This window comes from Moschus berezovskii, chromosome 2, assembly GCF_049115385.1.
Source record: "Moschus berezovskii isolate FMDL1 chromosome 2, NW_MosBer_1.0, whole genome shotgun sequence".
Taxonomy (NCBI): Eukaryota; Metazoa; Chordata; class Mammalia; order Artiodactyla; family Moschidae; genus Moschus; species Moschus berezovskii.
In genome coordinates this window covers 57,517,433-57,529,660 of record NC_142461.1, presented here as the reverse complement: position 1 = coordinate 57,529,660, position 12,228 = coordinate 57,517,433, and positions in this window count along the sequence as shown.

Here is a 12,228-nt window from a genome sequence, read left to right as displayed (position 1 = left end):
CTTCTTTCTCAAGACTGCTTTGGCTATTCAAGGTTTTTTTGTATTTCCATACAAATTGTGAAATTATTAAGTTCTAGTTCTCTGAAAAATAACATTGGTAGCTTGGTAGGAATTGCATTGAATCTATAGATTGCTTTGGATAGTATACTCATTTTCACCATATTGATTCTTCTGATCCATGAACATGTTATATTTCTCCATCTATTGTGTCATCTTTTATTTCTTTCATCAGTGTTTTATAGTTTTCTATATATAGGTCTTTTGTTTCTTTAGGTAGATTTATTCATAATTATTTTATTCTTTTTGTTGCAATGGTGAATGAAATTATTTTCTTAATTTCTTTTTCTGTTTTCTCATTGTTAGTGTACAGGAATGCAAGGGATTTCTGTGTGCTGATTTTATATCCTGCAACTTTACTATTTTCATTGATTAGCTCTAGTAATTTTCTGGTAGAGTCTTTAGGGTTTTCTGTGTAGAGAGTCATTTCATCTGCAAACAGTGAGAGTTTTACTTCTTCTTTTCCAGTCTGGATTCCTTTTATTTCTTTTTCTGCTCTGATTTCTGTGGCTAAAACTTCCAAAACTATGTTGAATAGTAGTGGAGAGAGTGGGCACCCTTGTCTTGTTTCTGACCTTAGGGGAAATGCTTTCAATTTTTCACCATTGAGGATAATGTTTGCTGTGGGTTTATCATATGTGGCTTTTATTATGTTGAGGTATGTTCCTTCTGTGCCTGCTTTCTGAAGGGTTTTTATCATAAATGGATGTTGAATTTTGTCACAGGCTTTCTCAGCATCTATTGAGATAATCATATGGCTTTTATCTTTCAATTTGTTAATGTGGTGTATCACATTTATTGATTTGCAAATATTGAAGAATCCTTGCATCCCTGGGTCGTGATGTATGACCTTTTTAAAATGTTCTGTTTGCTAGAATTTTTTTAAAGACTTTTGCATCTATGTTCATCAGTGATATTGGCCTGTAGGTTTCTTTATATGTGGCATCTTTGTCTGGTTTTGGTATTAGGGTGATGGTGGCCTCATAGAATGAGTTTGGAAGTTTACCTTCCTCTGAAATTTTCTGGAAGAGTTTGAGTGGGATAGGTATTAGCTCTTCTCTAAATTTTTGGTATAATTCAGCTGTAAAGCCATCTGGTCCTGGGCTTTTGCTTGTTGAAAGATTTCTGATTACAGTTTCAATTTCCATGCTTGTGATAGGGCTGTTAAGATTTTCTGTTTCTTCCTGGTTCAGTTTAGGAAGGACATACTTTTCTAAGAATTTGTACATTTCTTCCAAGTTGTCTATTTATTGGCATATAGTTGCTGATAGTAGTCTCTTATGATCCTTTGTATTTCTGTGTTGTCTGTTGTGATTTCTCCATTTTCCTTTCCAATTTTGTTGATTTGATTCTTCTCCCTTTTTTTCTTGATGAGTCTAGCTAATGGTTTGTCTATTTTATTTATCTTCTCAAAGAACCAGCTTTTAGTTTTGTTGATTTTTGCTATAGTCTCCTTTGTTTCTTTTTTATTTATTTCTGCCCTAATTTTTATGATTTCTTTCCTTCTACTAGCCCTGAGGTTCTTCATTTCTTCTTCTTCTAGTTGCTTTAGGTGTAAAGTTAGGTTATTTATTTGATTTGTTTCTTGTTTCTTGAAGTAAGCTTGTATTGCTATGAATCTTTCCCTTAGCACTGCTTTTACTGAGTCCCATAGGTTTAGGGTTGTTGTGTTTTCATTTTTATTCATTTCTACATAGAAATGAACTTTGATTCCTTTTGATTTCTTCATTTCTTTTTTGATTTCTTCTGTGACTTGTTGTTATTCGGAAGTGTGTTGTTTAGCCTCCATATGTTTGTATTTTTAATAAATTTTTACCTATTCAGTTCAGTTCAGTTGCTCAGTCGTGTCCGACTCTCCGCGACCCCATGAATCACAGCATGCCAGGCCTCCTGTCCATCACCAACTCCCGGAGTACACTCAAACTCATGTCCACAGAGTCGGTGATGCCATCCAGCCATCTCATTCTCCGTCGTCCCCTTCTCCTCCCGCCCCCAACCTTTCCCAGCATCAGAGTCTTTTCCAGTGAGTCAACTCGTCGCATGAGGTGGCCAAAGTATTGCAGTTTCAGCTTTAGCATCAGTCCCTCCAATGAACATCCAGGATTGATCTCCTTTAGAATGGACTGGTTGGATCTCCTTGCAGTATAAGGGACTCTCAAGAGTCTTCAACACCACAGTTCAAAAGCATCGATTCTTCGGCGATCAGCCTTCCTCACAGTCCAACACTCACATCCATACATGACCACGGGAAAAACCATTATCTTGACTAGACGGACCTTTGTTGGCAAAGTAATGTCTCTGCTTTTTAATATACTATCAAGGTTGGTCATAACTTTCCTTCCAAGGAGCAAGCGTCTTTTAATTTCATGGCTGCAATCAGCATCTGCAGTGAGTTTGGAGCCCAAAAAAACAAAGTCTGACACTGTTTCCACTGTTTTTCCATCTATTTCACATGAAGTGATGGGACCAGATGCCATGATCTTTGTTTTTTGAATGTTGAGCTTCAAGCCAACCTTTTCACTCTCCTCTTTCACTTTCATCAAGAGGCTTTTGAGTTCCTCTTCACTTTCTGCCATAAGGGTGGTGTCATCTGCATATCTGAGGTTATTGATATTTCTCCCAGCAATCTTGATTCCAGCTTGTGCTTCTTCCAGCCCAGCGTTCCTCATGATGTACTCTGCATATAAGTTCAATAAGCAAGGTGACAATATACAGCCTTGACGTACACCTTTTCCTATTTGGAACCAGTCTGTTGTTCCACGTCCAGTTCTGACTGTTGCTTCCTGACCTGCATACAGGTTTCTCAAGAGGCAGGTCAGGTGGTCTGGGATTCCCATCTCTTTCAGAATGTTCCACAGTTTATTGTGATCGACACAGTCAAAGGCTTTGGCATAGTCAATGAAGCAGAAATAGATGTTTTTCTGAAACTCTCTTGCTTTCTCCATGATCCAGCGGATGTTGGCAATTTGATCTCTGGTGCCTCTGCCTTTTCTAAAACCTGCTTGAACATCTGGGAGTTCACGGTTTACATACTGCTGAAGCCTGGCTTGGAGAATTTTGAGCATGACTTTACTAGCGTGTGAGATGAGTGCAATTTTTACCTATAGTTGATGTCTAATCTTACCACATTGTGATCAGAAAAGATGCTTCAAATGATTTCAATTTTTTTTATTTTACCAAGGCTAGATTTATGGCCCAGGATGTGATCTATCCTGGAGAAGGTTCCACGTGCACTTGAGAAAATGGTGAAATCCATTTTTTTGGGGTGAAATGTCCTATAGATATCATATGGTCTAACTGGTCCATTGTATCATTTAAAGTTTGTGTTTCCTTGCTAATTTTCTGTTTAGTTGATCTATCCATAGGTGTGAGTGGGTATTAAAGTCTCCCACTATTATTGTGTTACTGTTAATATTCCCTTTCACACTTGTTAGCATTTGCCTTACATACTGTGGTGCTTCTATGTTGTGTGCACATATATTTATAATTGTTATATCTTCTTCTTGGATTGATCCTTTGATCATTATGTTGTGTTCTTCTTTGTCTCCTTTCACGGCCTTTATTTCAAAGTCTATTTTCTCTGATATGAGTATTGCTACTCCTGCTTTCTTTTGCTCTCCATTTGAGTGAAATATCTTTTTCCAGCCCTTCACTTTCAGTCTGTATGTGTCCCTAGGTTTGAGGTGGGTCTCTTGTAGGCAGCGTATTAGGGGTCTTGTTTTTGTATCCACTCAACCAGTCTTTGTCTTTTGGTTGGGGCATTCAACCCATTTACATTTAAGGTAATTATTGATAAGTATGATCCCATTGCCATTTACTTTGCTGTTTTGGGTTCAAGTTTATAAACCTTTTCTGTGTTTCCTGTTTAGAGAAGATCCTTTAGCATTTGTTGAAGAGTTGGTTTGGTGTTGCTGAATTCTGTCAGCTTTTGCTTGTCTGTGAAGCTTTTGATTTCTCCTTCATATTTGAATGAGATCTCTGCTGGGTACAGTAGGATCTATACTACAATCTGTTTGTAGGTTTTTCTCTTTCATCACTTTAATTATGTCCTGCCATTCCCTTCTGGCCTGAAGAGTTTCTATTGAAAGATCAGCTGTTATCCATATGGGAATCCCTTTGTGTGTTATCTGTTGCTTTTCTCTTGCTGATTTTAATATAGCTCTTTGTGTTTGATCTTCATTAATTTGATTACTATGTGTCTTGGGGTGTTTTGCCTTGGGTTTATCCTGTTTGGGACTCTCTGGGCTTCTTGGACTTGGGTGGTTATTTCCTTCCCCATTTTAGGGAAGTTTTCAATTATTATTTTCTCAAGTATTTTCTCATGGCCTTTCTTTTTGTCTCCTTCTTCTATGACTCCTATGAGTTGAATGTTGGGGTGTTTAATATCATCCCAGAGGTCTCTGAGGTTGTCCTCATTTCTTTTAATTCTTTTTTCTTTTTTCCTCCCTGCTTCATTTATTACCACCATTATATCTTCCACCTCACTTATCCGATCTTCTGCCTCAGTTATTCTACTGTTGGTTCCCTCCAGAGTGCTTTTGATCTCAGTTATTGCATTATTCATTATTGATTGACCCTTTTTTATTTCTTCTAGGTCCTTGTTAAACATTTCTTGCATCTTCTCAATCCTTGTCTCCAGTCTATTTATCTGTAACTCCATTATGTTGTTTTCAAGATTTTGGATCATCTTTACTATCATTATGCTGAATTCTTTTTCAGGTAGACTCCCTATCTCCTCCTCTTTCGTTTGGTTTGGTGGGCATTTATTATGTTTCTTTACCTGTTGAATATTTCTCTGCCTTTTCATTTTGTTTAGATTGCTGTGTTTGGGGTGGTCTTTCTGTATGCTGGAAGTTCGTGGTTCCTTTTTATTGTGGAGGTTGCTTCCTGAGGGTGGGGTTGGACAAGTGGCTTGTCAAGGTTTCCTGATTAGGGAAGCTTGCTTTGGTGTTCTTGTGGGTGGAGCTGTATCTCTTCTCTCTGGAGCACAATGAAGTGTCCAGCGGTTAGTTTTGAGGTGTCTATGGGTTTAGTGTGACTTTTGGCCACCTGTATTTTAATGCTCAGGGTTATGTTCCTGCATTGCTGGAGAATTAGCTTAGTATGTCTTGCTCTGAAACTTGTTGGCTCTTGGGTGGAGCTTGGTTTCAGTGTAGGTATGGAGGCTTTTGGATGAGCTTTTGTCAATTAATGTTCCCTGGAGTCAGGAGTTTTGTATTTAAGCCTTCTTCCTCTGGCTTTCAATCTTCTTCTTACAGTAGCCTCAAGACTTCTCCATTCATACAGCACTGATGATAAAACGTATAGGTTAATGGTGAAAAGATTCTCCACAGTGAGGGACATCCAGAGAGGTTCACAGAGTTGCATGGGGAAAAGAAGATGGAGAAGGGAGATAGAGATGACCAGGAGGAAAAGAGTGGGAATCAAAAGGGAAGAGAGCAATGTAGCCAGTAATCAATTCCCTATATGCTCTCCACAGTCTGGAACACTCATAGAGGTTCATGGAATTATATATAGAAGAGAAGAGGGAGGGGGGAGATAGAGGTGACTAGGAGGAGAAAAGGGGGAGTCAAAAGGGGAGAGACCAATCCAGCCAGTAATCAGTTCCCTAGGTGTTCTCCACAGCCTAGAACACCCAAAGAGTTTCACAGAGTTAGGTAGAGAAGAGAAGGGGGAGGGAGGAGGTAGAGGCGACCTGGGGGAGAAAAAGGAGAGTCAAAAGCAGAGAGAGTAGTCAAGCCAGTAATCATACCCCGAAGTAAAACTGGGCACTGAAGATTAGATTCTTAAAGGTACAAACTTGTTAACAAATACCAAAAAGCAAAGATTAAAAATCTAGAGCAGAGGCTAGATTCTCAAAATACAATATTAGAAATGCAAAACAAAATCACAAAAATTATAATATATATATATATATGAAATTTGCTTTAAAATAGTGTCTTTTTTGTCAAGGTAATAGGTTATAAAAATGAAAAAGCGGTAATAAAGAACTTAAAAAAATTTTTTAAATAAAAATTAAAAAATGATAATAGCAAAATATATCTAGGAATTTCTCTGGAGCTGTTGAGGGCAGTGTGGGGTCATTTCAGTTTCAGATTGTTTCTTGTTCCAGCTTATACTTCTTCTCAAGGTCTATAGGCCCCTTCCTATGTTTAGTCACTGTTAACTACAGGGTTTTAATCTGTTGCACCTGTCACTTCCAAAGCGGTTCCCTCTTCTTTATTTATTTTGGTTTCCTCTGTTTGCAAGTCTCTCCAGTGTCTAACTTCTGCCCTGACACAAGGGGGCAAAGGTGGTCACTTATTTAGGCTCACCTGTTGAGTTGTGCTGTGGGGAGGGAGGAACACTGCAAACAAATATCACTAGTATGGGTGGGCAGTGCTCGCAGTGCATGGACCACACTGGCTTTGCTACATCTCACAGCACGTGTGCTTTCCCAGTCTACACTGCTCAGGCTCCAGGTTGCTCTTCAGGGGAACTTTCCAAAGCAGGCCCTGGGTTTCATGCACTTCCCAGATCTAAGCTGCTCGGTTCAGGTTCTCGAGTACTCCACAAAGGCACAGACTCAGTTGGGCCTGCATTTTGTGCCCTTCCCAGGTCCAAGCAGCTCGGGCGACCAGGTGCTTGGCAAGCACACTGTGCCAGGTGGTTTGTGCATCTTAATCACCTCCCTAGTCCCAGCCACTCAGATTCCTGGGTGCTCCACAAGAGCGCTGTCTCAGATGTGCCATGTGTCTCCTCTGGGGAGCTGATCTCTGACTGCAACCCTCCTGGCAGATGTCAACTCTCCAGGATCCCAGGAAGACTTGGTTAGCAACTGGGAGCCTGCTCACAATCTGGTGGAGGATGCCTTCTCTGGGGCCAAGATTGCCCCTTGCCTTCCTGCTCTGTCTGTTGCCTGTCTGCCTCTCTTCCCCAGGGCAGAGGAATGGACTGGTCCACAGCCGGCTAGCTCTCCTTTGGTATTCGCTCAATCCTTTGATCTGTGAGCAGGCCCAGCTAGGTGATTTTACTCATTAAAAACTACTTAAGATGTCTTTTCAACAAATGACACTGGAGCAATTGGTCATACATAGGCAAATATAACCCTAGACTTAAGTCTCATACATTATTTTAAAATTAACTCAAAATGAATCATGGGCTTAAATATAAAATATAAATCTATAAAATCTTCTCTTTAAAACATAGGAGAAAAGCTTCAGTATCTAGGACTAGGCAAAGAATTCTTAGATGACACCAAAAGCATAATTCATTTTTAAAAATTGATAAATTAAGCTTTATCAAAATGAAGACATTTGCCCTGTGAAAGGCCCTGTTAAGGGGATGAAAATACAGGCTACAGAAAAGACATATGCAAACCACATATCTGACAGAGGGCTAGTAGCTATACTATATAATGACTTCTCAAAACTAAGCAAAAAATGTCAAATAGTCTAATAGAAAATAGCCAAAAGACATGAAGAGACATTTCACAGAGGAGAATATACAAGTGGCAAATAAGCACGTGAAAAGGTAATCAACATGATTTGGCATTAAGAAAATGCCAGAAAAAGCCACAATGAGATACCACGACACATATATCACAGGTACACTGGCACTGACAACAGCTGTACCAGTTGCTGGTGGGGATATGAAGTTAGTTGATCTCATATGGTGCTGGAGAAAAGGTGAAGTGGTACCCTGCATAGGGTGCGGGAGAACACAATGTGTGCACACGTGCCCCCAGAATCCACTGATTTCTGAGCAGTTTCACCAGCAGGGCTTCAGGGTAGCCCACCTCTTGACCTGTAGACAAAGGCCTAAATCATTTTTGTTGATGGCAACCCACTCCAGTGTTCTTGCCTGGAGAATCCCAGGGACGGGGGAGCCTGGTGGGCTTCCGTCTATGGGGTCACACAGAGTCGGACACGACTGAAGTGACTTAGCAGCAGCAGCAGCAGAGGAGCCTTAGTAATTGTGCTTTTTCAGGATCCGGCAGTGTTTTTAGCATTTCCAAGTCTGGTCTGGAGCAGCCTAGATAAGAGCCCAAAACTTCCAGCATGGCTACCCTCCATCCTCCCCTCCCAGTCATCAGCAACATCTCCCCCCACAGCCCGGACTGCCCCCAAATCTGCCACTTGCCCCTCTATCTTCTATCTGTGGGCACACTGACCCTCTTCCTCAAGAAATTACACCTCATTTACTTGTACTGGCTCTACTACACACCCATCAGAGACTCTGCCAGGCAAGAAGGAGAGCAACTGACGCTTTTCTAATTTATATCATATCCATATGTGTGCTGTGCTTAATTGGTCAGTCGTGTCCGACTCTGTGACCCCATGAACTGTAGCCCACCAGCCTCCTCTGTCCATGGGGATTCTCCAGGCAAGAATACTGGAATGGGTTGCCATGCCTTCCTCCAGTGGATCTTTTCAACCCAGATACTGAACCCAAGTCTCTCACACTGCAGGCAGATTCTTTACTGTCTGAGGCACCAGGGAAGCCAGTGACAAGTATATGTATATACTTGTCAGTTTATCTCATTTAACTGTAACAACATGGAATAAACATTATAATCTTTTTGCAAATCAGAAAAAAAAAATTGAGATCCAAGGATGTTGTTACTTACTCGGTACATTTCTTTACTTTTTCTATGGAGTTTGGAAGTTGAAAAATAGATCTGAAACCTGAAAACTAAGGTATAATATTACCTTCCACCCTGACATTCCCAAACCCAGCAGCCATACAGTATTGTCTGAAGGTGGTCATTTTGATCAGCTGAAACTATAAAGCCTATCCCTGTCCCATTTGCTTCCTTTCTTCTGCCTTTGCCTGGTCTTCAAGGACAATACCACTTAAGCATGTCCATTGCTCATGTAAATCATGTTTCCTTCTCTCTTTTTTAACCTCTCATTTATTGAGCACCTTTAATTGCCAGGCACTGTGATGGCTACATTATATAAATAACCTTGGGTCTTCAACCCCATGAAGAAGATTATTTTCCCATTAGATGTCAGACTCCAGCTTTGCTCTCATTGACTAGCACCCTATTATGTGTGGACATGTGTGGGTGGTGTGCACTGGTATATATATCCTGAGAATACAGAAGATTGATAGATGTCATATCTCAGGCCAAAGTTCAAAGACGTTAAGGAATCAAAGTCTTCTTTCAGCTGGTCATGAACCAAGATTTGAACCCAGGCCCATCTGCCTCCAAAGAATCTATACCAAACTTTCCTCCTTGGAAACTTATCCTTCAGTTCATTTCAGTTCAGTTCAGTCTCTCAGTTGTATCCGACTCTCCGCGACCCCATGAATCACAGCACACCAGGCCTCCCTGTCCATCACCAACTCCTGGAGTTCACTCAAACTCATGTCCACAGAGTCGGTGATGCCATCCAGCCATCTCATTCTCCGTCGTCCCCTTCTCCTCCCGCCCCCAACCTTTCCCAGCATCAGAGTCTTTTCCAGTGAGTCAACTCATCGCATGAGGTGGCCAGAGTATTGGAGTTTCAGCTTTAGCATCAGTCCTTCCAATGAACACCCAGGACTGATCTCCTTTAGAATGGACTGGTTGGATCTCCTTGCAGTCCAAGGGACTCAAGAGTCTTCTCCAGCATCACAGTTCAAAAGCATCAGTTCTTCGGTGCTCAGCTTTCTTCACAGTCCAACTCTCACATCCATACATGACCACGGGGAAAACCATAGCCTTGACTAGACGGACCTTTGTTGGCAAAGTAATGTCTCTGCTTTTTAATATACTATCAAGGTTGGTCATAACTTATCCTTATTCCCTGGCAAAACTGCTCCATGCAGGGAGGTCAGGAAGGGGAGCCAAAAAGACACAGAGGCAATTTGAGGGAGTAGAACTTTAGCAGAAATGAGACAGGTCATTGAGAACTGAAAAGTTAAAGCTCATCTTGTAAGAGGAAAGCAAACTATGGTATTAATTAATGGAAATTGTTTGACTAGGACCCCAGCTCTTTGATGAAACATCTCAGCACTCACTAGCTGCATGATTCAGGACAATTTGCTTAACCTCCTGACCGTCAGCTCCCCCCAAAAGACAACCAAAATAATCGACTGGTCAAGCAAAGCCATGTTCTACTGTTCCTTGCAGTTTGGGGAGGTATAGCTTTTACAACAGAGAAGGCAATGGCAAGCCACTCCAGTACTCTTGCCTAGAAAATCCCATGGATGGACGAGCCTGGTAGGCTGCAGTCCGTAGGTTCGCTAAGGGTCGGACACGACTGAGCGACTTCACTTTCACTTTTCACTTTCACACATTGGAGAAGAAAATAGCAACCCACTCCAGTGTTCTTGCCTGGAGAATCCCAGGGACGGGGGAGCCTTGTGGACTTCCGTCTATGGGGTCACACAGAGTTGGACACGACTGAAGTGACTTAGCAGCAGCAGCAGCAGCTTTTACAGACTCCTTTCAGAAAGGGAGAGGCAGAGATGGGATATTTACAAAGTTTGGATGATCCGACTTAAGGTAGATCTTTCAATGCAGGTGGCCTAACTGGCCTTGAGCAAAATCACAATGCAATAGAAATGTTGGACACAGCAATGTGATAGGGATTCACATATGCATGCATATTAAGTCGCTTAGTCATGTCTGACTCTTTGCAACCCCATGGACTAATCTGCCAGGTTCCTCTGTCCATTGGATTCTCCAGGCAAGAATACTGGAGTGGGTTGCCATGCCCTCCTCCAGGGGCTCTTCCCACCCAGGAAGTGAACCCGCATCTCTTATGTCTCCTGCATTGGCAGGGGTGTTCTTTACCACAAGTGCCACCTGGGAAGCCCAATAGTGATAGAGTAGGATAATTAAATAGCGAATTTAGAAAACCCACTATGAGGTTAAAGATAGAAAAAGAGTTGTTAAAGGGTTTGTGAGACTGTTGTAAGCTAATGACCACTCAAGAAAAGAATCCAGTAACCAAGCAACAATCTACATGTGCAGTTAAAGTACAAGACAATAGATATGAGTCTACATCTTGTTACATGAAGTCAGCAAGTTAACAATCCTTGAAAAGTAGCATTTCTGCATGTAGGCAAGACATATAGGTGAAGGGGGACACTCTACTGAAACCTGAGATGAATTACCATATTTTAGTATATGCTATCACAGGAGATCAATCCTGGGTGTTCATTGGAAGGACTGATGCTAAAGCTGAAACTCCAATACTTTGGCCACCTCATGCGACGAGTTGACTCACTGGAAAAGACTCTGATGCTGGGAAAGGTTGGGGGCGGGAGGAGAAGGGGACGACGGAGAATGAGATGGCTGGATGGCATCACCGACTCTGTGGACATGGGTTTGAGTGAACTCCAGGAGTTGGTGGTGGATAGGGAGGCCTGGCGTGCTGTGATTCATGGGGTCGCGGAGAGTCGGACACGACTGAGCGACTGAACTGAACTGAACCACCCTTTTGCTAATATATATGTGATTTAAATAGTGCCATTACAGTCCCAATTAGACCATATAGGTTAAAAGGAGGAGCTAATGATGTAAGCCTTGCCATCTATCCCAGAATGAAAAAGGAGGTGGTCTTCCCCCCACACACTTTTTATCTTGTTATAAAAATGTAGCCCTCTTTATTCTCAGGGCTGAACTCCTTTGCCTGCCCACTTGTATCTCTCACAAGCATCCTATGCTAATAAACTCACTCTCTGCCTATCAGCTTGCCTCATATTGAGTTCTTTCTGTGCTGAGATATAAAGAACCTGAGCTTCAGTAAGTCCAGTTCCTTAAAGAGTCCAGGATTGTGGGTTCAAGTCCTCTGAAAGGAGAGTAGGTTCAGAAGAAACTGTGAAACAAGTGTTTGAAGTGTATGTGGTCAGCTTATGAGTCCAGTTGGGCAATCAGTTTTTCTCAGATGAGGCTACTTACTCTGTTGAGAGAAAGTTGAGTCATATGTTACCCAAATAAATGAGTTTTCAGCAAGTTTCTGAAGGAAACTCTAAAGTTATTTGCAACTTCATCTTCCTGGGCAAGAATACCCTGTAGTAGAAATCAAGTTCATGCTGACCAACCAGTGGTAAAGCAACATGAATGCAAACAGTAATCTCTGGGTTTGTGTGGTTTCACTTCTTATCCCTGTCCCTTGATGTCCTCAGCAGCAAAACTGGAAGAGTGGTGGCAACTACTTCTGATTGTTGACATTGAGAAATGATGTCATAGGTATA